Here is a 27,311-nt window from a genome sequence, read left to right as displayed (position 1 = left end):
CCAAACCCATTCTTTCACACTCATCACCCTCTAACATACTCTATAATTTACTTCTTGTTCCTGCTGGTTTTGTCTGTCTCTGACTGCTGTGACCTACTCTAGAATAGGGGTCTGGGTCTGGTCTGTTTCCTTCTCTATCTATCTCTATCTGGTACCGAACAGGGGCTGAGAAAATTTCTCCTTGAATGCATGCTCAAATGAATGAATGAATGGGATGTAGGAAGTTCTGAAAACAAAGTTCATGAAGCCATGAGCCCGTGGAGTTTGGAGTTTTGTAGAGTAGAATTTAGGATACCCACTGTGGTCTCTGACAGCTACGCTGGGACGAAAGGAGCCCAGGAACTTGCCCGCTGCTGCCCAGCTCTCTCTCCGAGGGAGGGAAGGTAGGCAGCAGTGTGGGCGGGGATTGTGCTAACTCAAGATGCCAGCTCCGTGCTGCTCTGGGGCTGGCTCACGCTCTGGATGTCATTAGCTGATTTGTTCTGCTCTGCAGAATGTACTTTTCATATTTAGGCAGGAAAAAAAAAAAGCTTTCGATCCTCGTGGCCTTTCTTCTGTGAGCTGTAGCACATGGCCTGCTTATTATGAATTAATCCTCTAAAGAGCATGTTCATTATTCTAATTTAATTGTGTTTCGTTTCAGAAAATAACTAAACCCAGTGCGGAATAAACTTCCAACGCTGATCGGTTTTCAAGAAGTTAACCTAAGACAAAATACTGCTAGAGGGCAGCAGCAATTTGGAATCATTAAAGGGAACCCATGTAAATAATAAAAACAAAACTAAAATGCAGAATTAAATTAAGGAATAGGAAATTAAATTTGTGAATCTAATCTGAAATTGAGGCCTCATATGCACAGGCTTACCCTGGCTTGGCTCTTCACTCAGGAGTACTCAGGCCCAGGAGGTTCTACATGGGGTGCAAGCCCCAGGACACAGACATGGCAGCTCTTCTTCCCGAGTGACAACGTGTGAGGGAGGAAGGAGGCTCTTCGCCTATGGGGTCCTCTCTTTTGCACATGAAAGCTGCATTGGCACGTCCACATCTGGATGACTCTTGCAGAGCCCCAGTGTCTGGGGAAAGAGAACACACACTGCTATGCACTAAGAGAAGGCGCTGGGAATGAGCAGCTAGATGGGGCATAAGGGGGCTCCAGGACAGAGCTATGGGAGGTAAAATGGCTGTTCTTTACCTCTGGGGTCTAGCCCCTCCCACAGGTGACTAAGCTCAGGCCAGACTAGTGGACTTGCCCTCTGGCTAGGCAGTGGTGCCTAAGAAGGGTCCTGACCTTCCCACTAACAGCATGAGAGCCCAGTTCCACATGAGGGACATCCAGCTTCAGCCCTCATAACAGGTGAGGCCTTTAGTAAAAGAGAGAGAGGGAGTAGAGTGGGAGAACCAATGTGCAGACTTGGAGGTACCAAGAGTTAGGAGTACAGAGTTAGCACATGGCTCAGACTCTGTTGTATATTTTTCCATGATTTCCCTTAGGCCCTGTCCCTGGTTGTTTTCTTCCCATCTCTCTTCTCAACATGAGAAGACCTCAGCCTTCCAAGCCACTCAGGCCAGTCTAGAGTCACAGGGCTTCCTCCCTACCTTAGACTGAGCTTGAACAAACTCTCTCACCTTCCTTAACCTCAGTCTCTCCATAGGTAATAATAGTAGTAATACTGCCCACTTTAGACTGTTCCAAGCAATAGATCAATTAAAGTACAGAATGATCTCTCCGGCACTTCTGCTATTTCCTGTTCTGTTTCACCCAGTATGTGTTCCAGGCATTCTGTACACATACATACACACTTACGTCTACACAGGATGTCCATCCTCTGTCAACGGCCTTAGGCTGTTTCTAGAACAAGAAATAGTGGGGGAAGGGGGAGAAAGTCCAATTGACTGCTTTGATTCACAAAAGCAAACATTCAAACAGATGGTCATATAAAAGCAACTGAGGGAAGTTTCCCATTTCCATCTTCATCGTGGGTGAAACGTCAATAAATTGGCCACCTCAGAATTGATCTTTGGTTTTGAAAAATGAACCAGCAAAAGGAGAAGAAGAGACATAGAAACAAAGCCACTTTTCCTTGTGTAATTTGCATCCTGATCAAGGAAATGATGCACATACTTTAGACCACAATGCAATTGATTAGTCAGTTAATTAAACAGTGATTACATTTAAAACTATCAAATATGGAGAGAAGAAAGGAAAGAAAGAGTCAAAAATTTTCTTGAAATTCCCTGATTACCTCTCCAATTTCATTTCGTTAATTATTCCCAGAGAATGTGCTAGATCTTTTGCCCATCCTTTTGCTTGTGCCTATAAAACAAAAGCAACATGATGCACACCAATCTCAGAACAAACCTAGAAACCCTAGAGCATCCATGTGGTATGGATATAAGCACCCATGAAAATCCACTTTAGTGGTGACAGACAGGGGAAGCAAGTTTTGACCTCAGGCATCAGGGACGAGGGGTTACCCAAAGATAAGGACCAGGGACAGGAAACTACCCAGTTGACCTATACATAGATGCTCAGCAAATGCTGAACAATGACCCTGCTGACCTTAAAGGTTAATTTAAGAAAAAGGCGTCAACAGTCAGGTATGGAGTTCTCATCTGTTATCCAAGCTCTCTGGAGACTGAAGCAAAGGCATTTTGAGTCTAAGACCAGCCTGAGCTACATAGCAAGACCTTGTTTCAAAGACACCAAAACAGAAGAGAAGAGAAAAGAAACTAAAAATAATAAGGAAAAAAAAAGGACACCAAAACCTTGAGATACCGAGTATGACAGAAGAAATCCCCCGCAGGGGCCTTGTCCAGTAGGTCCTTCACCTGAGAGGTTGATTTCTAGAACCTTGGAATAAGCTTGGCTGGTTAAATGACGTTATACACTGCTTGTTTGTGTCCCTCCAAAATTCACACTGAAACTCTAACCCCCATGAGATTATATTAGAAGGTAGAGCTGCTGAGAGGTAATTAGGTTTAGATGAGGTCATACAGGTAGAACCTTAGGAGGGAAATAGTGTCTTTATACAACAAAAGAATTGACTAGAGCCTCATGAGGACAAATTAAGAAGATGGCTATGTATAGACTAAACCTAGTGTGCCAGCACCTTGATCGTGGACTTCCCAGCTTCCAGATCTGTAAGCAAGACATGTTTACTGTGCAAGTCACGTATGGTATTTTTAAATTGATAAGGACAAATGGTTTCTGTATTTTGTTTTATTTAGGAGAGGGGGTGCTGGAGCTCAAATCTAGGGTCTCAACATGCTAAGCAAGTTCTCTACCATTGAGCTACATTTTGCAATCTGGTGGCTATATTTCAGTCCTCAATAAAAACTTCTGCTTCCAGAAGATGGACTTGCCTACTGTAAGAGAATCTATATAGAGGCAAACTCACCATTTGACTGTGAAGGCTCAAGTTATATCTCTTCAACAGAAAAGCTTCCAGGGTCAAAGTGACCTCTGACCTAACCAAATCCCTTTCCATATGACATCAAGTATCTTATGTGACCCATCCATGCATAAAATGCATTCTCTCTCTGGACAATTTAAACATTATTGTTAAAATATTAACAATAATTGACAATATTTACTAAGCACTTACTAAATGCTAAGCATTTCTTCTAATCACTTTATAAGAATTGGTTCATTTAGGGATGGGATATAGCTCAATGATAGAGTACTTACCTAACATAATGCTGGGTTCAGTTCCCAGCATCACACACAAACATGGTGGTGAAGTGGGAAGGAGAGAGAGAGAATATATCAGCTTATTTAATCCTCATATCCACTATGTGAGAGGATATTACCCCCATTTGATAGATGGGGAAGTTGAGACCACAAAGATCCAGCACAATGACCATTATAACAACAAAATGTGGTAGCGTTAGCGTTTGAACCCCAACAATACACACAACTCTGAGGCCTCCAGACCCAATTCCCCTGCTTCCAAATCTATACAAGCCACGTAGACAAGGGAATTCTCTGAGCCTTCAGTGATTCACATCTGGAAAGGAGGTTCGTGTCTTTTAGTTGCCTTCATGCCACTTTTCTCCCTGGATCCTATGGAACAGAGAGGTTAGAAATTCTTGGTCATCTTTGCCTTTGGGCAAATGTTGTGGCCTAGGCTGTGTGGGCGATGTGGGTTATCCACACATAAGACCATGCTAGATTGTGTTTTATGGATCAACTGCTCCCCCCCTCCCCCGCCCCCTCAGGTTTGGCATCCTATAGAACATGCCTAGAGGAAACAGCCTTGTCAGTGTGCAGGTACTTGTGTAAATTCCAGACCCTGGTTTTAAGACATACATCTGCAGTGGGCATATGTACTGCAATAGATGAAAACAGGAATGGGGTTCCTTTGTATCTGTATTATTAGATTTGACCTCCCATCGCAACAGCAAAGAAAGAGTGGAAAATTAAAGGTGATTTGATATTAGCCTCCTATTCATATTAGAAAAAGTAACTGCTCTTGCGGTTTTCCTCACAGAGGTGTCTTTATTCATTTGACATGCCTTTAATAACTAATTCTAGTTGTCTGCTTGCCAAGAAAGATTTCCTACGGGCAGACTTGAAAGTGACTCGGAACTCTTTGCATGCCCGGCTTCAAATGATCCCAGAACAGCAAACATTCAGCTTCCCTCCAGACTTCTGAAGTGTGGGAATAACATGAAAGAATGAACAGAAATCATTCTGCAGCCTGCATATGCTACAAGAAGAGTTGTCTGGCAGAGGCTGGATCTACATGGACCAGGCATAGTGAGATTTGGAAATAACCTCATGAATTTTATCTGTGGAGTCAGCCAAACCAAATGATTTATTTCAAGAAAATAAATCTACTTTGGGGCAAAAATGATCCAGGTCAGCCATAAACAGACGGAGCTTTTCTCCATCTGGATAGACCTAGGGTGGGCAGAGAAAGACAGAGAAAGCCGCCATGATTGCTCTCCTAGTGTCCCAAGCAAAGAACATAAATATTCATTACAGGATATTCATTTGCAGATGCCAGGCTAAGCAGATGGCATACATAATCCTATTTGATCTCCCCCAGATTCCTACCTGTGGGGTAATACTACCAGTGTTCCCACTTTATGGATATAAAAACTGAGCCTCTGAGATGTTAAATAACTTACCTTTGGAAGCAAGTTCTGGAGACAGAAGTCTTCCGGTTGTTCATTCGGTATTCCCTTTTCTCTCTGGGTACATACACAGAGCTGACATTTCTCAGGTTCCTTTGCAGTTAGAGATTCAATTCTGGTCAATAGAAAGTAGATGGAACTGGTATACATTATTGACACTTCCGATCCATTAATCCTGCCTATCCACAATTCTTTTTTCTGAGTTAATGACTGAATGGATAAGCTTCTGAGGACCAAGAAGAAAACTTTGGTATAGACGATACGGGATCTTCAATGACTGCCCTTCTTTGTCAACCTGCATTGGATGGTGATATGTTAGAAATTATCTTCTACTGTGTGAAATGTGGTTTCCAGTGGAAAGCTAAGCTGACAAATACAACTCAACGACTCCAAGCCTGTGCTCTTAACCTATTCATCAGCAACTAATCTGGTCCAACCAGGCTATCCCCAGGAAACATAAGGAAGATGCAACCATTGTGTGTGTGTGTGTGTGTGTGTGTGTGTGTGTGTGTGTGTGTGTGTGTATACGCACGCATGTGCAATTATTGGGGCTCAAAATTCAGGGCAAGGATACTATTCTTTAGCTTTTCACTCAAGGCTGGTGCTCTACTACTGGAACCATACCTCCACTTCCAGTTTTTTTTTTATGACTAATTGAGGATAGGAGTCTCACAGACTTTCCTGTCTGGGCTGGCTTCAAACTGCCATCCTCAGATCTTAGTCTCCCGAGTGGCTAGGATTATAGGCATGAGCCACTAGAACTGGAATATAAACTTCTTTTCTTTTTTCAGTGCTGGGGATGGAATCTAACACCTAGCTCAGCCCAGCCCTTGCTCTCTTTTTAGTCCCCTTTCTACTTCTTGCTCTATAGAGCCTTAGGCGCTTATTTTTTCAGCGTTCTGGTTTCCTAGCTATATGAACACATGCTTACTTTTAAAGAATCTGATTTAAATTATGCATCCTATCTCAAGGTCATCTCCATTGTGGGGCTCTGCAGCTCGAGTGGCCTTTGGTTTCTCCTTTCCCATGCTGACACATCTGCTCAATGACTGTCTCTTTTCTCCTCTTGCCCTTCATTGTATGTCCTCCAGCAGGGCTCTTTGCCAGCCCTCATCATATCTTGGTTGGCTTCATCATAACACCTCCCAAATGTGTCTCCTCCTCTCCAGCCTAACATTCCGATGCCGTCGAAAGAGCCTACCTAAAATTGCCTGACCTCAGTATTCTCCGCACGAAAATTTTCCATGTAAAGTCTTCCAATAGCCAACATACAATAATACCCTTTGATACAAGTGATTTCATGTCTATGAATTTACAGATACATGCGTAAAATTATTTACAAGAACATTCACTGCATTTATTGTTTTGAAGTAACGAAAGACTGAAAAGCCAAATGTTCGTCAATAGAGTTATTAAATATACGATAGAACACAATGAGCTCCACTCAAAAATCTCTAGCGTCTGTGATGAAGCATAATAAGCAAGATATAACAGGTTAAGAGTTGTGTTGAAAAGGCATTAGGGAGATATATTCAACTATATGTTTGCAAAGAGATGGACTATCACTGAAAGAATGCACAAGAAACTGGTAGATGCTTTGGGAAAGGGAACTAGAAGCTGGAAATGTATTGTTTGAAGATTTTTATCCTTTGCGTGTATTACTTTACATTAAAATAAAATGCAACTCCCTAATGCTTATTTGAAAAAAATCCAAATCCCTTAGTAGGAAAAGAAGGAGTCCAAGCTCTGGCTCCAACGTGTTTTTCCTTGCTTGCTCTCTCACTCAACCCACTGGACACATTCCTCTCCTCCCTCATTTCTGTGCCTTTGTTTAGGCTTCTCTCTCCCCTGGAAAGTCCCATTCCTGCTCAGCAGAAACTAATCTCATCGGTAATCTCTCTCTCTCTCTCTCTCTCTCTCTCTCTGTCTCCGTCTCTCATAACCATGTAGTATGGCCCTTTATCCTGATTGTTATATAGAAGTCGATGTCTTTCTTTCCTACAGGAGGACATGATATCTTACACAGGAAAAACGTTGTAAATATTCATGCATCTTGAATCAAAGCTATAATCCTTTGTATCTCAGTGCCAGCTCCTGGGCATGGCTGGGAAGGAAGAGAGGGATGAACTGGTCCTTCCCCATCAGGAAAGAGCAAGATTAGAAACGTGCCTTGTCCTGCTAGATGAATGGACAAGGTAAATATTACTTCTCAGCCTGGGACATTCTGCAAGAACAGACTTGTCCTTTCTCTGTTTTTGCTGTGGTTCACTCCCAAGCCTCCCTCTCATCCCTCGGGATAAAGACCCACCATATCAGCGGTATGCTGTGCTGAAGACTGTACCAGCTCTGTGGAATCAGGCGGACTACACCACGCTTTCTGAGCAGAGAGACATCCATTGCCCTGGACCACAGTCTAGGGTTTAAACTCAGTTGTCACAATTATTTGAAGCCTATTAAGTTTATTTATGTTCCAAAGCAGGTCCACTAGAGAAGGACCATCATAGTCGTAAATATCAGGACTGCTGTTCTCCAGGCACAGCTGGCCTCGGGCCCCTCCCCTTCCCAGCTCTGCAGGCCTCCCTTATAGGCAGGAACTATGCTCTGCAGGACCAATTCTGTCAGCGCAGCCAATGCAACCAACACACACTTCTACACATTTGGTATGACAGGAGTGTTTGAGCAACACTCAGCCATGGGAGGGATGGGACCTTCTAGACTTGCCCACGTCAAATACAGAAGGTTTGGGAACTCCGGAGGGCAGGCTTTCTCTTCAAAGACCAAGGAGACCTAAGGATGGACATCAAACTCTGGCAGGTCTGCTGCCCTTCCAACTCAATCTAACTGTCCTTAAGAGATGGGGTTGAAGGTGCAGCTCCATTGGTAAAAATGCCAGCCAATGAGCAAAAGTATCAGATACTGAGTTTGAGTCCCAGGCTTGGAGAAAAATATTAACAGAAAAGAGAACAAAAGATTAGTTTCACAATCTGCTGAATATGCCCTCCAAGCTCTTGCGTGGGTGAGGGTTTTATCATTTCACCCATTGGTGTGGTTTGGAGGAAATCATTTAACCCTAAGAAGAGTGTTTCCCGGAGCATATCCCGTGGCGTGTGGTGCATAGGATTCTCCATGACAAAATAAAGGAGACTCTGTGCTCCAAAACATATTTAAGAAACACTGAATCCAGATGATCCTCTGAGGAGAGTCATGGGCATATTTGCATACTAAAGGCCTTGCAATAAAGAGATCTGTGTAACTCAGTGTTTGCCAGAAGAATCGTCTTTTGGCGAGATCTGTGACAACCCCTTCCTAGGATGTTTCATGGTACACCTCATGGGGAAAGTGCCTTTAGAATCATTTCTCCTTTCCCAAAAGCTGCATGAGTACAAGTGGAGCAGGTCTCCCCCTTCCCCTTCCCTGTCTTCTAGTTCTCAAATGTTGAGCCAGTCTCCACCTGCCTGGACACAAGTGCTCTATTTCTAATAGCTCCTTCTTTCTTTGCCTCAACCCAGGATGCTGGTATAGGAAGAGGAGTGCCAGTTACAACTTCCACCCACTAGCCCATCCATCCTTCCACCGGCCTGGAGATTGGTCCTCAGTCTAGATCCATTGGCTGATGACATTGTTACTGTTTCTTATTACTAAAGGAGGAGACGGAAAACCTGCTATGTGTCCTGCTTCCCCAACTTTTGTCAAGCCGGGCCTCCTCCAAGAAGCCTCACTTAGTAACCAGAGCAGGCACTGTTGGTTTAGGACAGTGGTTGTCAAAATATGGTGTCTGGATTAGCTACAGAGCAGCAGCAGCAGCAGCAGGGAACTTGCTAACAATTACAACATCTCAGACTCCTACCCAACTGGACACTCAGGAGATAATTCTGACGTGAACCGTTAGTCTAAGATTTGGGCAATCTCTTTCTCTAAACAAATTCTATTCTACATCACTCATTTTCTATAATCATTTTTATTTCTATCATACCTAATCCCAAAAAGAATGTGGGAGGCCAATTCTAAAATACTTGGATGCTAGTATAACTAAACACTTGACAGAGAGAGCCTCTCCCCTCCAGTATCTGCCAGGCTCACCTCCTCACCTCCTCCAGGTTTGGCTGGAGTCCTTCCTTGACCATCTCTAAACATCCACTCCTTCCTGAGGCCTCTTTCTCACTCTCTTCTATCTTCTGCTTTATTTTTCTCCTTAGTGCTTGTGACCATTTAATGCCTATGCAATGTATAATTTCTTATGTTTGTTATTTCTTTTCTCTGCATTGTAAGCCAACTGGCACTCTCCATCTATTTTGTTCCTTGCTTCATGCCCAGCATCCCAATCAACTCCACTTCCACATATATTTGTTCAATAAATGAACTTCACTTTGAGATCTGCCATTGAGTTTTACTCTGAGCCTCTTCGTAGCCAAACACACACAAAGTTCTATGGGAATCGAGACTCTGTTTGGGAAGGACAGATTCCATGGACATCTTCCTTTGTCAGCATTTCCAGTCCCCAGAGGCTCTATGTCAGAGCAGCACTGGGGATTAGGCTGATTCCATCCTCACTGACCCCATCCCAGAAAAGTGTCGCTTTGCTTTCCAATGAGATGTCCAGGCAGACTCCTGCCCACAGATGTCTGGGCTGAAACCATCTCCTAGCAGGAAAAGCAAAAAGGGCACAGGACTTGTAAATATATGTGTGTGTGTGTATACATATGTATATACATATATATGTATGGTTACTTCCAAGCTGAGTCTATCCGCAGGTTCCTGAAACATAGATTCAACCAACTGTGGATTAAAGATGTTTAAAAACAATAATTGCATCTATATTGAACATGTACAGTCATTTTCCTTGTTCTTATTCCCTACATAATATAGTATAAGAGTTAGTCATGTATAGGCACCTGGTTTTAGGTACTTAAGTGACCTAGAGATGATTTAAATATGTAAGAGTATATTATGGGTTAAACCGAAAAGTTACATCTGTAGCTTGAACATCTGTAGCTTTTGGGGACCCCCCAAGGGACTCCTGGAACAAATGACCCTCAGATGCTGAGGGGCGACTATAGTCAGCTTTGTAGGTGAAATGTGGCAGAGGAAGAAGGGAGGAGGGAGAAGAGAATTCATCCATATTGAGTTCTTTCCAAATGCCAAAAGAATCGCCCCCACCTTGGGAGAATGTGTCCAGCCCTGATAAATTTATAAAGTATTTGACCTTTAATCAATCCTAATATTTTCAATCCACAGAGCCTTCTTAAACGCCTGCAGCCCTACCCCAGAACCCCTATTCATCACAATTACTGCTCCAACTGTCAGAGGCAGGGCATGAAATGGCGCACGCTGACGTCCAATATTTTATCACTAATAAAGAGAAACATCCAAAGTATTTGCACAGTTCTGATATTTTCCAGCCCTGAGCCCAGGAAAAGGGGGAGCATGATGATTTATGCTCACTACCCAGCATTGTTAATTAGCTTTCTCAGCCAGGAGCCCTGGGGATTAGGGGTGGGGGAAACCTGCTTTTCTTTGCCTCCGGGTCCTGGCCATGGCACACAGTAGGCCCTTCACCCGGCATCTGGGAAATGGTGTAAAGCACTATAAAGGCAATTTTTCACAACCAACGTTTGGCAAGTATATGCTTACCCTGGTGGCTTCATAAACAGATCCAATGTTTATGAGGAATCTTGTTCTAGTTGTTGCCAAGGCTCAATCCTCCCCCAGTTCCTGGTCTTGCTTCCCTGCCTCACTCTCCCACCCCATCCCCAGGCAAGTTGGGCCACCCAGCCCCAGTCCCTTCTGGATTCAAAGTCCCTCCCTCTCAGTCCCCCAGCTCCAAGTAGAAGGAAGCTGATGGAAGGGCATTCAAAAGACCCACAGGCAGGCTACATCTTCATAGTGCCCAAATGTCTGGATGAAAAGTAAATAAAACAAGCAGATGTTTTTTCTCCTGCAGGATAGCAGGTGCCACAGCAGAGTCCTTCAGCCTCAGGCTGTAAGGGAGGGGCTCTTCCGAAGTCTAGGAACCCATTCGGAGGGCTGCACACTCATTGCCCTGATCAAGGTCTCACAGAGGGGAAGGAATCAAGGAAGCTAAACACCCCTCCCTAGAAATGAAGGTGGCTGTGGAAAGTGGCATTTGTGTGGACAAAGCAAGTTGGGAATTAGGGAAGGAAGGAAAAGAGGAGGGATATCAGGGCAAATCAGTGGAGGGGAAAGAGCTCCTGTTAAATTCCTCTTTAATTTCCTTGGGACAAAGGTCTCCATATTCCACACCACTGCCTCCCGAAGGGACTGTCCCCAGAGAAATGGATCAGCACAAACTTCCTCCATAGCCCCAGAGTCTGATGTACATAGGGAATTGGGTTCTAGAGACAGAGGAAGACACGGGGTTCCAAAAATAGTTCCAAACTCCCCTTCTACAGCCTCATCTCCTGCCTAGCAGCAGGGCAAATGGGTACATCATATCAGATTAATAAAGGGATGGGGAGGGGCCAGGAGACTGTGAGAAGCAGGATCGAAGCCACAGAGACAAGAGGCAGAAAGAGATGAATTGGTTACCATTTGCTTTCCTTCTCTGCTCCTATCTACCAGGCTCTGTACGTCCCTAGGTGACACACAGTCCATGCCCCCAGCTTCTACCTCCAACCTCCAACCTGTGTAGCATACACTTCCCAGCCTTCTGTATGATACTCAACACACTCCCCTAGCCCTCTCCCCCACTCCACCAACCCCCTATGTGACATTAAACACACTCCCTCAGATCTCTCCTCTACTCCTCAAGCCCTGGGTGCACTGACATTCTCCAATCCTGTCTCACACTTACTCAGTCCCTGAGAGAAACACTGAACACACACCCAGCCCGGTTCCTGACTTCTCCAGCCCTGTGACACTGAACACACGCTCACAGTCCTTTTTTCCCTTCCCCCATTCTCCGTGTATAACACTAAACACACTCCCTGATCCTGTCCTCAACTTTCCCAGTCTCTCAGAGCTCCAGTCCTCTCCCCCGACTCCTCTAGCCTTTAGGTATAGCACTGAACACACTCTCAGTGCGTTCCTTCCGTCATCCCCAGCTGTGTGTAACACTAAACACACTTCAAGATCCTGTCTTCAACCTTTCCAGCTCCTTAGTGTGCCTTTAAATACATTCCCCTCCCCAACCCCTCTGCTTGACTAACCTCAGGTATAACACTGAACATACTCTCCAGGTCTTTTTCCTCCCTCAATCCGGGGTGCAACAGTAACACACTCCCCCAGTCTTGTCCTGGCTTTCTGATAGTCCACTGATTTGGGTCCCAGGGCAAATACCTCCCTTTGACCTCAGTGTTCCTATCTATGCAACTGAGTTGCAATCTGACATCAAGTTTCCACACACAGTTAAAAATTCAAAAACTGTACTATGCTTTGGGGGTAAAAAAAAAAAAAAAAAAGATTACATTTTTGGTAGGGAATATCAGGGGATTTTTCTTGCTTTTTTTTTTTTTTTTTAAATGAAACAGGAAGTGTCAAGCATTGCCTCAAGGCTTTGAGTTTTCAAAGGAGAATTTTTCACTCCAGATAACCATAGCAGTCCATAGCAGTCCCTGACAGAAGTCGGGGGGGGGGGGGGGGGGGGGGGGGGGGGAGGGGTGAGGGGTGGGGGGTGGCGGTTCCTTTCACATTAAGGCTGGGAGAAAGGGGTAGGAATCAGACACAAAGAGCTGAAGTACGGATGATAGAGTCCCCCTTCCCCCAAGTAGCCTCGCTTTTTAACTCTGTGGGTTAGAAGTTTATAGGAATTCTGGATCCATGGTTTCCTACGGTCGCTTTTACAGATCTTGTTAATTTATTACCCATGGTTACACTTTTAATGGAAATCATGAAGAAATGGCAAAGGAAACATGAGCTAATTTTTTTTCCAGTGACACATTTCACTGCTATTTAAATAGCTGTTTTGCCAAACCAAACACAGCGCTTACAGCCAGCGGTGACACATGAAGGAGATCACTGTAGCCAATCCAGCCTGCGGCAACCAGAACAGGCCAGACTTTCTCTCAGCTTCCCCAGGGGCTGGATGCCAAGGCAGTGGGGAGGACAGGGCTGGAGTGTAGGCACAGCTGGAGCCCGAGCCGGGAGACCGCAGCTCCCATCCTCCCCAGGCAAGACTACTTCTCTGGTGTCCACTACTGCCTGCCTGCTGAGGGGTTCTGGGTGAGTTTTACCCTTCTGTTTGGACCCCTCCCCATGCCCTCCCCCAGTAGGCCTTACCCAGGGCCACTAGCAAAGGGCTTCCTGGCTGGCACTGCGGGATGATTTGCTCACGCCTGTAACTGGGAACATTACTGGCTTGTGTAAAACCAGAGATAGATTTTTGGGAAACTTTGGTCAGCTTCTTTCCAGTTCTGTGGCGACAGTGACAGCATAACTGTGACCAAGCTGGCACAGGGTGTTTTTGTTGAACAAATCCTAGAGCTCTGACTTTTTTCTTCTTCTTCTTCTTCTCAGAAATTCCCTGGAGCCAACTGATGCCCTCTTGATCCCCCAGCTCAGGGAGGCTGTGATGTCATCAACTATTTTATTAACTTCTCCAGAAGCCTGTTAAGAGTACGGTACTTGGTAAGAGAGACCCCAGGGCTAAGGATGCTGGGAAGAAGAAACTGGCCAAAGATCCTCCGATCATGGCCTGTAAGGGAAGCAGTGGGCAGGAGAAAACCTCCCTGGGATGCAAAAAATGCAGTGGGATTAAGGAAAACCAAGCCCTTGGCAGCAGACATCGGGGCTCTGGAGCAATTTGTCCAACTTCAGAGCCATTGTGAGAACTCAGTGGCACCCACATCCTCCACGAGTGCCCAGCAGGGAGGGGGCTCCAAAGACAGGGCAGGGAATGGGGGCAGAAATTCTTGGAGGAAGGAGCTTATGGGAAAGAACGAGGAACTGTTAGAGTGACAGACATAACACATAGCAGATAACATGGCACTTCTTGTTCCCATAGTACCTCAGGTGCTCAAATGTTTCTCTTTCCCACAATGCTGTGAGTTCCAGCTTAAACACTCCTCCTTCCCATAATGCCTTGTGTGCTCAGTCACCCAATGAAAATTGCCCAGCAGTGAATGCACAAGCCATCAAGCAATCAGCGCAAAGTCCCCCGGAGATATGGGAGAAGCCCCATACTATAAAAACCACCCTCCAAGAGGATAACATTGCTCTCCTCTTTGGGGCCCCCTCTCTTCAGACAGTCTCCCTACTTTAGTGGCTTTCCTTTCACTTTCAAATAAGATTGCTCTGTCTGCCTTAAATACTTCTCTGCCTGTTAATGAAAATGAGTCTGTCCCTCTAGACAGCATCAAGTTCAAGCTGGAAGGAACACTGATAATTTCTGCCCTCTACCCAGACACTGCTAGATCCTCATTCCAAATCTAGATTCTTCTCTGATATTCCTTCCGTGTGATGTCCTGTGACCCCCCCCCCAAGAATGTTAAGGTGGGCAGAGCAAAAGGGCCTTGACAAAATTAGGGTGGCAGGCTTACTGGCACCCAGAGAGAAACCACCCTGCCTTAACTTTCCAGGGACAAAACCCACTTTAGCGAGGAGAGAAGTTAACTGTCATCCTCCCTTGCCAAAAAGTATATTAAATTCACTGACCACATTTTTCCAAACCCAAATGCAGAGGACATTAGATCAATGCATGTTGGCTGGGCTCTGGTGTGCTGGGCACCCCACACATTTCATTTTGCATTATTAATATTTAAACCAAAGCAGCTGTTCTCTGCACATACCAAGCCAAGGGCCTGCCCAAGGCTCGGGTGATGACTTTTCTCCGAGGCCAGATGTGTCAGCTAGTAAGCTCTTGTTGACCCTCCAGCCTCTGGCCTCCTGGAGAGAATTTTCCCAGTAGCCATTCATTGATCAAGGATGACATTTCTGGGCTATTTCTGGCAAGGAGACATGGTGATAGATTCTTTTACTTTTACTTTTTCTTTTTTTGTCAGTTGTGGGGCTTGAACTCTAGGCCTGGGCACTGTCCCTGTGCTCTTCAGCTCAAGGCTAGAGCACTGCCACTTGAGCTACATAGCCCTTTCTGGTTTTCTGGAGTTTAATTGGAGATAAGAGTCTTACAGAATTTCCTTCCCAGGCTGGGTTTGAACCACGAGCCTCCTGACTAGCTAGGATTACAGGTGTGAGCCACCAGCGCCCGGCAAGATTCTGAAGATCTGGTTTAGCAGAAATTCCTTGGGGGAGTATGTGGGTGAAAGTACCTCTTTGAAATACCCAATACCCTCTGAGCACTTTACTCCAGGTCAGGGACCCTAATCTCTTTCAAAACCAGAGTGATGTGCATGCCAGTGGCTCCTATCTATAATCCTAGTTACTCAGGAGGCTGAGCTTTGAGGATCACAGTTTAAAGCCAGGCAAGCAGGAAAGTCCACGAGATTCTTATCCACAATCAATAACCAAAACATGAAAGTGGAGCTATAATAAGGTAGAGTGCCAGCCTTAAGCAAAAAAAGCTCAAGGACTGTGCCTACGCCCGGCATTTAATTCCCAGTATCGGTACATATACACAACACACACACACACACACACACACACAAGGAAAAAACACAGAATGACTCTCAAAGCATTTACATGTTAGAGACTGAGGTTCTCAAAGGCATTTGAAAAGTTCTAAGTTCAAACTTCGCCGGGGTTCTGGTGGCTCACGCCTGTAATCCTAGCTACTCAGGAGGCTGAGATCTGAGGATCACCGTTCAAAGCCAGCCTGGGCAGGAAATTCTGTGAGATTCTTATCTCCAGTTAACCACAGGAAACCGGAAGTGGCCATGTCGCTCAAGTGGTAGTGCTCTAGCCTTGAGTTGAATAGCACAAGGATAGCACCCAGGCCCAGAGTTCAAGCCCCATAACTGACCAAAATCAATCAATCAAACAAACAAACAAACAAAACCAAAGTTCAAACTTGATTTCTAAGGCTGGCTGCAAGACTCTTGCTGAAATCTCAGAGGAGCAACTTGATATAAAAAGCCCTTTTGCAACCAGTGCAATTCTTCAACCTCTGCCTGGCTTCCTCGCAACCCTGTGCCAAGGCTACCCAGACACACCCATCTCTACAGACTCTCTGCTATCACAATTTACCTTTGCTGTCCCAGGACAAGGTATCTCCTCACTACCCCACCCCCATCCCGTAGGATGAATTGACTTGTCTCTGCCCCTCTTGATTTGGGGATGCATCCTATTTTGTGTACCTTTATTTCTATACTTATAAAGGCCAACATGTATTGAGCACTGTCTATGTATCTGACTTTAACGAGAGTATCTTGCTCAATTCTCACTGCAACCCTCCAAAGCAAGTACTATAATTATCTCATTTACAGAAGCAACATTAAGACCTACAGATGGTGAGTAGTTTGCCCAATGCTGTCATTATAGGTGCTCACTACACATCTGTTAAAGTGAAAAAATAAAATGAAGTAAGCAGAAGGATCTTCCCAGGTAAGGACCTACTGAGCTAGCCTAACATCATCCTTTGCTTTAGGCTACTGCCCCAGTCCTAGATCTGAGAAAGAGGAGAGTAGTGATCTAAACCTAGACTCGAACTTCAATTCCATCTGAATTTAAATTGGCTACACTTGTTTTCCTACTGGCAAACTGGGGACAATAATAATACCAACTGAGCAACAGAACCCTAGTATGCAAGGGTATACAACCTTGGACCCACCACGAAATGGGAATAATCATACCTAATCTAAAAAGCTCTTTTGAGCCTTGAAGCAGATCATAAAGGTTAAGTGCCTATCATAGGGTCTGAGTATTTATTGAACACCAATAAGACCTGTAGAGTCAAAGAGAAGCAAAGCTCACTATGGCAGGGATGGGGGAAGCAGCCACTCTTAATCCTGAATGCCACATCTATGTATTGCCTCCAGAGGTTCTGAATTGCCAGCTCCCACTGTGGGAAGAAAGGCAGAATAGCCAGGAGAGGGAAAAGAGGGAGAAAGGTTCATGTCACCTTGCACTGTCTGTCCTTGGGGTCCAGCCAGTCTCAGAGACTGTCCTTCAACCTGCCACTCCAAAAGAAAAACCAGAGCGGGCAACCAGGGAATAGAGCTGTTTGTTCCTGTCAATGGCCCTGGAGCTCACTATGTCTCCATAGGAGGCTTGGGTGGATGCTTGTAGAAGAGGCTCTGAGCTGTGGCCTACAAGGATTTCTCTTCCATCTTCTCATCCTGTCATTGGCTTTGACTTCCAGCACCTCCAAGTGCCTCTTTTCTGAGCTAGGGCTGGGGTTTGAGTAGAGGAACAGTATTCTCAACTTTCTTTTTTTTTTATTGTGAAAATACTGTACAGAGGGGCTACAATTACATGGGCAAGATAATGGGTACATTTCTTATCAAGCATTGTAGCCTCCTCCTTTGTTTCCCATCCCATCCTTCCCCCCCCCCCCCAACTTTCTTGTAGAAGACTTGCTACTCTTACTCTTGTCCCAAATAGATTTCTGATCCTCTGGGGTCCTCGGAAGGCTTCAGCCTGCCTCTCAAAGTTCCTGTGTTTAAAATAGCCCCTTTCCCTGCAACCTTAGGAATGACTGTGAAAAAAATAAACATCCTCAAATCTTGCCTGTGGCTTTATTTTGAGACTTCTAGCAGTCTGAAACAATCCTTCTCCCTTCCCCTTTCCTCTCCTGGCAGCTCCAGTATCCTCCAATTCAGTCCTGCCCAGGCCAGATCGGGGAAGTGGGGAAGTTATGGTCCATGCAAGAGTCATACCCTGAACTTTATGGGGTTTGTAGCAACCAGGTGCAGAACAGTGTCCCGCCCACTCTCAACAAGAGCCAGAGAACAGACATGGGCAAGGAGGATGTGGTAGGGGCCTGAAGACAAAAGAAGAGCGATAAGATAAAGGAGAGTAATTGTGGAAAGAGAAAGGGCAGCTACAGGTAAGGCAATATACAGTATGGTCACATCATGACCAGTAAGTATAATTTCCATGGGTTGACAGCAGTGGCTGACGGTGGGAGTTGATTTTTTTTTTTTAGGGAGATGGGTTGCATTTGAACAGAGCACATGGCTCCTTTCCAGGGGCCAGAGGTCACAATTACCAGAGGATTCATGGCCAAGATCTTCCTTTTGGGAAACCCACTTCTGCCTTTCTCCACCCCCAGACCTTCTGCTCCAGGGAGGAGCCCCCTGGCAGCTAGAGCCAAACACTCCAGGAGCAGGAAGCCCCAACATTTATCTTTGGGTTATTTTCACTCCCAAGAACAAAGGCGCTTTCTATTCGGCAAGTGGCAAGAACCCACACCTCTGACAAGCCATACATCACCCTCAGGGAGAAGAGGCAGGAGGGGCTGGTCCAGCATGGGGGCCTGCTTCTTTCTCTCACCAAGAACCCCAAAGGGTGTGTCTGGCTCATGGCTTGCAGTAGAGTCCAGGCAAAAGCAGAAATTGGGTAGGACAAATTGATTCTTTGGGTAGGACAAATTGATTCTAAGAGCTGGCACCAAGAAGAAGCAGGAAATTGAGGAGTGGAAGATGACTACTTCTTCATAAAGTCAAGTGTCAAACCTCAGGGAGAACTCCTTCCCTGCTGGGGGTCTCTTCACATAAAATATATGATGATTGGATCACCTGAGGAGCTTTAAAGAAAAGTATACATAAAGGTCAATAGTGAAGGGAAAATACATGTTCAATTCATCACTGCCAGTGACAGACACCGTAGTTGAATTTGTTTCCTTCAACAAATTTATTTAAATGCACTAGCATGGATAGATAAATATACACATAATGACAAGCATGCCTATGTATAAACTATATCTATTTTTACACATTTATCAAGGCAAACACACTGTTCTGCAATATGATTTTTTGGTATAGCATTACCTCCTTGTATTGACTTCTTAACATTCTATTATATGCTATTGGTATAGCTAATATTATATTATATGGCTTCTGATAATTTCCCAGCTTTTTCTATTACAAATGCTGCCTTAGCAAATATCCATGTGACATACTCTTTTGTGCACACCTGAGAATTTTAGTAGGGTCATTCTTACAGGAAGGATTTCAAGGCAGATTAAAGGGCATATGCATAGTTCTTCTGCTGGTTTGTTTTCTCTGCTGGATATTGCTAAATTGTTCTTTGTCTAATTCACATTTATTTACATAGATACCACAATATATGACAGTACCATACTTTCTCTACATCATAATACAATGCATAATTTATATAACTTTTATCTACATTAACTCAATAGATGAGAAAAACAGCATTTCACTGTGTTTATAACTTGTATGCACTTGTATATGAATAAAGTTAAGAAACATTTGGTGCATTGAGAAGCCATGTATACTTAAGGTAGCTTTTAAAATACATACACTCTTAGATTACAAAGTAAAAAAGATCTGCCTCAATAGACCTTAAAATTAGTACTTTCATTAGGGTAGCTAATATTTCTTAACAACCTATAAAAGGAAGACTTGATCAAAGGTATTTCAACTAAAAATTTTAAATGTTCATCAGGGTGCTAGTGGCTCACATCTGTAATAATAACTGCTCAGTGGACTGAGATCTGAGGGTTGTAGTTCAAAACAGCCAGGGCAACCAAGTGGGTGAGACGTTTATCTCCATCTAACCACCAAAAGCCAAAAGTAGAGCTGTGGTAGAAGGTTAGCCTTGAGCACAAAAGCTCAGGGACAGCACCCATGTCCTGAATTCAAGCCCCAGGACCAGCACAAAAGATAACAGATTTTTTAATGTTCATTAAAAGTCAAAAACCAAAACCAGTGGCTTAGTGAGTGGTAGAGTCCTAGCTTTGCATGTATGAGGCCCTGGGTTCAATTCCTTGGTACCACATAAACAAAGGATAAAATAAAACTAGTTAACAAATAAAAAGACAATGCCAGGAGCCAGTGGATCATACCTTAAATTCTAGGAAAGTCTATGAGACTCTTATCTTCAATCAACCTCCAGAAAACAGGAAGTAGAGTTGTGGCTCAAGTAGTAGCGCACTAGCCTTAAGCAATGAAGCTTAGGGACAGCATTCAGGCCCTGAGTTCAAGTCTCAGAACCAGCACACATGCATGCACACACGTGCACACATATATACACACACAAGTGAAACATAAACAACAGACTGAGAGAAGATATATAGTTATGAATATAAAGAACTTACAAGCAGCATATACAAAAAACTTCTATAAATCAACAACAATTTTTAAAACTATCAACAACAGCCTAATTCTAAAGGGGTAAATCCAAAACATAGAGGGCTCATAAATAAAAATAAACAAATGATCAATACACATATAAGCAGATGTTTGTAACTCCTCAAGGAAAGGCAAATTAAAAACACAATAGGAGGGCTGGAAGGTGGCTCAGTGGTAGAGTGCTTGCCTTGCAGGCATGAGGCCCTGGGTTTGATTCTTCAGCACCACATAAGCAGAAAAAGCAGAAAGTGGAGCTATGGCTCAACTGGTAGAGCACTAGCCATGAGCTGAAGAGCTAAGGGACAGTGCCCAGGCCCAGAGTTCAGGCCCATGACTGGCAAAAAAAAAACAACCAAAAACACAACAAGAGCTACTAGTAAACACTAGTAGATATTCAACAAACAGCTGGAGGAGGAAAGGGCAGAGAAGGACCCTAATTTGTAATAGTTATAAGAAACCTTTCACTGGCTGATTTCAAGTCACCAATAAAACAACACTGAATACACAATTAGAAAGGCTCCAGTACATCATTGAGACCAACATGAAGGTTAAAATAAAAGACAGACCATGCCAAGAACTGGCAAGAGTGTAGAGTTCTAGCACATTGCTAATGGTAGTACTAATCAGTACGATCAGAGTAGGAAACTGGCAGTTTCTACTAAGGCTCAAATGTATACCGATCCCATGACAGTATAGGCCCCACAGAAATGACCGCATGTGTGATGGTGATGTCTCACTCCATGTATTAAGTTGGTTGGATCACAGGGGTTCACAGACATTTGATCAAGCATCATTCATGTCTGTGGATGCTGCTCTTTTACATTTACTGTGCTGTGCACTGCTTTATAATGTAGAATTGTGTTTTCTACAAGAAGTTAAGCTTCTGAGGGCATGGCTACCCTTTTGTCAGACAGAGGAAGGAGACAGAACAGCCTCTAAAAGAACACCTATGAAAGATGGAAATATCTTGAATACCCATAAAAGATGGAAATGCCTGACAATCCCTCAGGGGATTGGTTCTAAGAGGCCCCCTACACACACACACACACACATACACACATACACACACACACCAAAATCTGGGGACATTCAAGTCATATATATATGTACACACACACACACACACACACACACACATATGGCAAGTGACAAGAGCCCACACCTCTGACAAGCCATAGATCACCCTCAGGGAGAACAAGAAGGGCTGGTCTAGCACATGGGCCTGCTTCTTTCTCCCACCAAGTACCCCCAGAGGGTGTGTCTAGCTCATGGCTTGTGGTAGGGTCCAGGAAGAAAACAGAAATTGTGTGGAACAAATTGATTCTAAGAGCACTAGCCTTAAACCTTAATCCTCAAGGACAGCATCCAGGCCCTGAGTTCAAGCCACAGAACCAGCGCACATATATACACGCATATGCACACAAACAATACACACACACATGAAAACACAAACGAAAGACTGAAAGAAGATATGTGTGTGTGTATATATATGCATATATATATAAAGTGGTACAGTATTTGCACACCCTCAAGTATACTTTAACCTCTAGTTAACTCATAATACCTAGGATAATATAATGTAAATGTTATCTAAATTGTCATTATACCATATTGTTTAAGGGATGATAAGAAAAAAAATGTGTATAGGTTCAGGACAGATATGAGTTTTTCACAGAAGCACATCCTTCAGATACAAAGGGGCAAACATAGTTATTTAGAACAAGAAAATAATTCATAGTAAACATCAACAAAACTCAAACTGCCTGATCCATATTGATAATATTTTCAGGGAGATACTTATTTCTTTAACTGTGGACTGCTTTGTGGATTCTTCTTATATCAGAGGTGTTGTGGAATAGTTTTCTATGAAGACTATACAAAAATAACTCAGTCTTTCCTCTATTAGCATTGGTCAGATTTTTTTTTATTACTGACCACTCAAAAAATTCTCTTTTTACCTGGCGCCAGTGGCTTACTCCTGTAATCCTAGCTACTCAGGAGGTTGAGATCTGAAGATCATGGTTCAAAGCCAGTCCAGGCAGGAAAGTCCATGAGATTCTTATCTCCAATAAAACCGGAAGTGGTGCTATGACTCAAGTAGTAGAGTACTCGCCTTGAGCTGAAGAGCTGAGGGACAGCGCCCAGGCCCAGAGTTCAAGTCCCACGACTGACAAAAAAAAAAAATTCTCTTTTTGCTTCACAACTTGATATTGATAATGGCATGTGTTGTTTTTTTTTTTTAGAATTGTCTTTATATTTGGGGAAAACACCAATAAAGTCCTTTTATGGATGAACTAATTTCAGGACATACTACATAATCTTGTGCAATGGCTCAACTTAAATATACAAATTGACAATATTCATTAACTGCTTTGGGGTTCTTTTTGTGTCATTTATTAGAACTGTTGCAGTATTTCGCTGATGTATTTCATGGCCAATGATCTAGAAATCTAACATGGCTCATGTGATTTCGTGATAAGTTGAGAATTATAAACACATGACTTTATAGACAGGCATTCTAGCTATGTGAAGTATTGTCAGTCTATATACTATACAAACGGAGGAATTCTGATTAAATCATATTTCAATAAAAAAAGAAATACATATAATTGAATATTTTCCTGGCAGAAAAGAGTTCCTATTTTGACTTGGCATTGATAAGAACTAAATTCTTGCTTATAGTTTTATATCTCTAACAACAATAACAAAAAAATCCTAGACTACATCAAGTTGATATGTTTCTTGCCCAAGCTGGCTTTGAACTATGACCCTCAGATCTCAGCCTCCAGAGTAGCTTGGATTATAGGCTTGAGCCACCAGAGCCTGGCTGACTCCAGAACTTTGAGTAGTTTTAAGCTACCCGGTCTGAGGTAACTTGTTATAGTAGCCCTAGGGAAGAAACATACCATACATTCCAAATTGTGTTTCTCCCCTGCTACTCAACTACTGGGTAAATAGGATTTCAAAAGAACACCTCACAATTTGAAATACCCTCAAACCATGCACCTTACCTAGCCAGGTTGTACAGAGATGGTCCCAGAAGACCTTCCCAATACACAGGGCCAGCAACAGCCTAACTACACAGGAAAATGACTGTAAGCCACTTGCTTATATCTGACTAAACCCTGACAAGGCATCCTAGCTGGAGCCCTGCAAATCCTCATGCCCTTCAAGGCATTCAACACAGCAGAAATGTGAAGGCAAAGAAATTAGAGTGGAAGAAAAGACAGACATCGGTGCTGGGAAGGTGGCTCGGTGGTAGAGCGCTTGCCTTGCATGCATGAGGCCCTGGGTTCCACCCTTAGCACCACATAAGCAAAAAGAAAAAAAGCCGGAAGTGGCGCTGTAGCTCAAGTGGTAGAGCGCTAGCCTTGAGCTGAAGAGCTGAGGGAGAGCGCCCAGGCCTACAGTTCAGGCCCCACGACCGGACCCCCCAAAAAAAGAAAAGACAGACATCTTTGCTATGATGACAAGACCTGACTTCTTCAACATTAACAAAACATATCACCCCAAGGAAGAAGTGGTGGGGAGAAGTCCTGGGGAGAAATTACACAAGTGGGAAGCTCTGAGCTTTGAATTCCTTGGCTCCTGGTAATCATCTTTGGGTTGTTTTCCAACAAAGATGACCATGACTTTTTCCTGTGATCTAAAAATCCATGATCAGCCAAAATGTGTAGCAGTGGGTGATGCCAAACTATAGGACTAGTTCTAGGAATGCAAGAGCACACACAAGAAGGGTTGTGACAAGAAAAAAATAATAATTCTAAGAGAACACAAAGGGTCCCTTTAATGACACTTAGCCTAGGAAGGAGGCAAGTGTAGACCCACTGCTGACCCTGTCTGGGGTAGGAATGACGTCAATAAGCTGGAAGAAAGGTGAGTATGTCAAATTGAATTCTGTTCCCATAGTCTAGGCAAGACTTTCACATAGAATGAATGAATATGTTCAAGTTGATTTAGAAGCAAGAATTATGTGAAGAGTTTCTTTCACTAAACAGGACATAACAGGCCCTCAGAGGAACAACATGGATCAACAACTTCAAAACTCAGAAAGGCGGGAGAGACGCTGGGATTGTGTAGCTGAGCAGATAGTCAGGACATTTTCAAGCAAAAGAGACAGTGATAATTGTAGACTCTCTGAGACAGATTTTTGAGCGTTTGTGTGTGTAAATTTTTGAGACAAGTTTCCATGGGATTTTCAGGATCCCACAGAGTTTTATGACTTTAGCACAGGTTAAAACTACTTATGAGCCAGGCACTGGTGGCTCACGCCTGTAATCCTAGCTACTCAGGAGGCTGAGATCCTAGGATTACGGTTCAAAGCCAGCCTGGGCAGGAAAGTCTGTGAAACTCTTATCTCCAATAAACCACTCAGAAAACCAGAAGCGGCTTTGTGTGGCTCCAGTGGTAGAGAGCTAGCCTTGAGCTGAAGAGCTGAGGGACAGCGCCCAGGCCCAGAGTTCAGGCCCCATGACCAACAACAACAAAAAAAACCCTACTTATGTTCTTCTGATCTAATTTCACAGATGGTGAAACCGAGGACAGAAAAGGAAAAGACCTGCTCAAAGTCACAGCACAAGGAGAGGAAGAGTGAGGACCAGCACAAAGATCTCCAGCACTTCCCAGACCAAGATCTGTTCTTGCCTCTACTCTCGCTGCCTCTCACACACCACCATTCTTTCTGTTTGTTTGGTTTGGTGTGGGGTTTGGGGTCTTTTTATTTTATTTTATTTTATTTTGCAGGGAGGTAGTCCTGGAGCTTGAACTCTAGGCCTGGGCTTTGTCTCTGAGCTTCTTTGTTGTTGTTGTTTTGTCAGTTGTGGGGTTTGAACTCAGTCCTGGGCACTATCCCTCAGCTCTTCAGCTCAAAGCAGCACTCTACTGCTTGAGCCACAGCACCACTTCTGACTTTCTCTGTTTATGTGGTGCTGAGGAATCGAACCCAGAGCCGCATGCATGCAAGGCAAGTACTCTACCACTGAGCCACCATCCCAGCCCCTCTCTGAGCTTCTGCTAAAGGCTAGCACTCTACCACTTAAGCCACAAAGCCACTTCTGGCCTTTTTTTTTTTTTTTGAGTAGTTTATTGGAAATAAGAGTCCCAGGGATTTTCCTGCCTGGGCTGGCTTTGAACTACAATCCTCAGATCTCAGCCTCCTGAGTAGCTAGGATTACAGATGTGAGCCACCAGCACTGACCACACCACCATTCTTTTGCTTTTCCCAAAATGCTTTTCTCTCTCTCTATCAGCAAGTATTAAGGTTGCCTGGAGCTCTACTATGGGGGCAGTGAGTGACTCATGCACCCTTTGTATACAACTGTCTGATTCGTAAGAAAGGACAGCTAAGCATAATCCTCAAGCTCAAAGGAAGCCCCTTTGATCTAGAAACTCCCAGACAGTCCTTGTAAGGAGCAGAGTCTGGATGTGTGAGAAAAAAATCATGGGGGTCACTTTAAGAATCATCTGGGAATCTTAGAAATATCAGGAGCAGTGGATTCACCAAGACTTTTCTGTGCTGTCAAGTTCATTTCACTTTCTTCACAGATTCCTTATACTGCTGGATTAGGGGGAGGTAACGGAAGTGGTTCATCTGACTTCTTCCAAGCTCTTGATGCAATGGGAAAGGAGAAATGTACAATGGTTTGGGCTTTTTTTATTCACAGATACTTCAGGGTTTGCTCCTGTCTTGCTCTAGTCAACCTGTCTGTCAATGATAAGAATATCCATAACACACTTACCAAATTTGTATATAAAGTCAACCTGGAATCATTGGCCCTTCAATAAATCAACTCCTAAAGGAAGAAACCAAGGGAGGATGAAAGACATTTCTCCCTGAAAAAAAAAAAAAAGCTCAGTTACAGACAAGATGGAATTATGAACCGCTGTGGCTTTCTCCTATATGACAGAGATATGAGTGGAGTGGAGGAAGTGTCCTCAGACACACTGGGATTGTCCTGGGAGAGGCCACTGCTGAGAAGTCTTGAGAACAAGGTAGCAGTTAGCCAAGCAAACCTGGGGGAAGGGGAGGAATGGCAGTCCACTAGAGGGAAGAGCCAGGCAGGTGCAGGTGGGCTCAGGCCTGCTCAGGAAGCTGAGGTGGCTCTGAGAGCAGGAAGGCGTAAGTCCAGGAACAAGATCTTTGGTAGAGTTATGCTGAGCTGATCCTGGAGGAACTCACATTACTTAACAATGTGGAATCCTTAAACTTTAAAAGAGGCCTTCAAGGAGCTCCATGGAGCCAGGGATATGGGTGCAGAGGTCAAACAATGTAGGATGGAGAGTTATGTGCTTTTGTTGGCCCCTCTGCCCCGTGGAGCCCAGACTCATCCCTTCCCTCTACTCCAGTCACATGGGTCTAAAGACAATCAAGCAACATCCAGACTTAGGGCTTTCATTTACCCTGGCCTTTTCCCAGGCCAGACTGCTCTCACACCCTTCCTCTATCCTGTATCTGATTAAATCCCTAAGTCCCAGTTCAAATATTACTTCCTTGGAGAAACCTACTCTGACTACTCTTAATGTTTCTATAGCATTTTGCTCTACTTGGACACCATGGATGGTAATATGTAATCTTTTAAAGGGTGTACTTATTTAATGCCACATTATCCACTGTATAGCAAGTCCTGAGAGCCAAGCTGAATGTATTTTGCTCATGACTATACCCCTTGTGATTATTAGCAAGCATTTTTATTATTTGCTTGTGGCTCACACCTGTAATTCTAGCTGCTCAGGAGATCTGGGGATCACAGTTCAAAACCAGCCCAAGAAGAAAATTCCATGTGTCATATCCCCAATTAACCACCAAAAAAAAAAAAAACAGAAGTGGAGCTGTGGTATAAGTAGTCGAACACCAACCTTGAGCTTAAAAGCTAACAGATAGCACTCTGGCCCTGAGTTCAAGCCCTAATACCAGCGTGTGCACATGTGCGTATGTGTGTGTGCGTGTGTGTGCTTAAAATCAAACAGAAAAAAGTGTCAATTACCTACCATTACGTAGCAAACAAT

General features: G+C 43.9%; 2 long non-coding RNA genes across 3 annotated transcripts; one reads left to right on the top strand and one right to left on the bottom strand.

Annotated features, from left to right (window-relative positions):
* Nucleotides 1-3,251: 3,251 nt before the first annotated feature.
* On the bottom strand, nt 3,252-26,112 carry LOC122104566. Of its 2 annotated transcripts, none has more exons than XR_006146954.1 (3): nt 26,045-26,112; nt 5,134-5,254; nt 3,252-4,063 (listed from the first exon to the last, which is right to left on the bottom strand). It is a non-coding gene; the product is annotated as an uncharacterized LOC122104566 (long non-coding RNA). The 2 variants fall into 2 exon arrangements; XR_006146955.1 differs by lacking the exon at nt 26,045-26,112 and adding an exon at nt 12,306-12,379.
* LOC122104565 lies at nt 13,190-24,976 on the top strand. Its single transcript, XR_006146953.1, has 4 exons — nt 13,190-13,317; nt 13,612-13,722; nt 17,790-18,037; nt 24,833-24,976. It is a non-coding gene; the product is annotated as an uncharacterized LOC122104565 (long non-coding RNA).
* Nucleotides 26,113-27,311: the final 1,199 nt, after the last annotated feature.

Source organism: Dipodomys spectabilis, unplaced genomic scaffold (assembly GCF_019054845.1).
Source record: "Dipodomys spectabilis isolate Male_0828 unplaced genomic scaffold, ASM1905484v1 ptg000026l, whole genome shotgun sequence".
Taxonomy (NCBI): Eukaryota; Metazoa; Chordata; class Mammalia; order Rodentia; family Heteromyidae; genus Dipodomys; species Dipodomys spectabilis.
This window is presented reverse-complemented; position numbering and strand designations above follow the sequence as displayed.